The 1,960-nt window shown below is 48.3% G+C and overlaps 2 pseudogenes; both read right to left on the reverse strand.

Annotated features, from left to right (window-relative positions):
• Positions 1-355: 355 nt before the first annotated feature.
• Positions 356-474, reverse strand: LOC148805086 (5S ribosomal RNA; annotated as a pseudogene).
• A 537-nt stretch (positions 475-1,011) lies between these two features.
• LOC148805087 (5S ribosomal RNA) lies at positions 1,012-1,130 on the reverse strand (annotated as a pseudogene).
• Positions 1,131-1,960: the final 830 nt, after the last annotated feature.

The raw sequence follows: 1,960 nt of genomic DNA on the forward strand, positions 1-1,960 counted from the left end.
AGTGTTTAAATAATTGAATAAGACACATTTAGCAGTGATAAATTATAAGCACGAGCAAAAATTGATATTTATAACGCTTATAGATTTTAACAATATAACAGACTTTACTAAAATGTTTACTTTTAAATTAAATATTACATCACAACATGTCCACACCCAGGCACCTGCCGTTAAAGGTTATGGGATGTAGAGATACAGTATATAAGGTTCATGATGAGAATAAAAAACGCTCATGCTAATACACAAGCACCTGTGTCTCACCAAAGCTGACAAATAAAAAGCCAAAAAGCCGCACTGCACGTGTGAAAAGGAGAATGAGCGAGTGAGCGAAGATAGGGTGCCTCCTGCAATTAAAGGCTTACAGCACCTGGTATTCCCAGGCGGTCTCCCATCCAAGTACTAACCAGGCCCATCCCTGTTTAGCTTCCCAGATCAGACAAGATCAGGCGTGCTCAAGGGGGTGTGGCCGTAAGCCAGCGCAAGGCTCGCTGGCACCCTTCTTATAGAGAGGACAGCTCCGTCACCTCTTTTACGACGCTGCTTTTTTTCCCTTGCGTTTTTCTCTTCTTCCCACGTTCTCTCTCTTCACTGCCTTCGTCCCTGCTCTATTTCACTTCAGCCTTTCACTCTTGCTTCCTTCCAATGAGGACGGAGCTGCGGGAGAAAGGGCGCTATAGAGGATCGCTGTGGAGAGCTGCTGCTTTGCTTTGACATCTGAGCTCTGTGGAAAACGATCTCAATACAATTCTGAAAAACGCGACTCCCCGAACGCCAGCCGAACAAGTCTCCACAGCCGAAGCGCTGTGTCTCTTTTCAGCTGGCGATAAACCTTTCCTCGATCCTTTGCGGACTTGTAAAACTGTTCATGATCAGAATAAAAAACGCTCACGCTAATACACAAGCACCCGTGTCTCGCCAAAGCTGACAAATAAACAGACGGAAAAGCCGCACTGCTCGTGTGAACAGGGGAATGAGTGAGCGAGCGGGGATAGGGCGCCTCCTGTGCTTAAAAGCTTACAGCACCTGGTATTTCCAGGCGGTCTCCCATCCAAGTACTAACCAGGCCCATCCCTGTTTAGCTTCCGAAATCAGACAAGATCAGGCGTGCTCAAGGGGGTGTGGCCGTAAGCCAGCGCAAGGCTCGCTGGCACCCTTCTTATAGAGAGGACAGCTCCGTCACCTCTTTTACGACGCTGCTTTTTTTCCCTTGCGTTTTTCTCTTCTTCCCACGTTCTCTCTCTTCACTGCCTTCGTCCCCGCTCTATTTCACTTCAGCCTTTCACTTGTAGCGGCAATGGTTGTTAATAAGACAGAATTAAGTGTTGCTGTGCTTTTTCTAATGAGGCCCCATCTCTCTGTTCATCTCTGTGGTGCAGCCACAGAGAAACTATTCATGCAGGCTCATTTAAAGATGTTTTCTTTTGATAAGGGACAGCTCCCAAATGGGGATGCACTTAGCTAAGCTTAGCTATCATGATCAATGGTCATCCATTGGCGCCTATCTGTCTGGGGTGTGCCAGATGGACATCTGGACTGCATTCCTAAGTGTCAGGAGTAAGTGACTCACATCTCAACTTGATCAACCAATCAGGGACTGGTAGGGCCGAGTAACCCACGTGGGACTCTGATGCCCATGGAACTTTCAGCCAATGAACGAGCTGAAGTTCCTCCAGGTAAAAACAGGCAACACAGAGGGCCTGAGAGACTATTTCCTGGACTTTTCTAAAGGGAATTCAAAGGAGAATTCCAGGGCAGGACGGCCCAGGACCAAAAGGCTCCCAAGGGCAGGACATTCTCGCAGCGCGCCTCCTGACCATCCTAAGACTCAGCCCGGACAACCACGGAACGGCCAGTGTGTCCGAGTGCCAGAACTTTCTTTTGTTCTAAGAGTCTAGAGCGGAGGTTGCCAGAGAGTAACCAGAGGATCCACCTGAGGTAAGCACCAGCAGCAAGCCTTGTG

The sequence above is a fragment of the Atractosteus spatula genome, unplaced genomic scaffold (assembly GCF_055471065.1).
Source record: "Atractosteus spatula isolate fAtrSpa1 unplaced genomic scaffold, fAtrSpa1.hap1 Scaffold_87, whole genome shotgun sequence".
NCBI classification, from domain to species: domain Eukaryota; kingdom Metazoa; phylum Chordata; class Actinopteri; order Semionotiformes; family Lepisosteidae; genus Atractosteus; species Atractosteus spatula.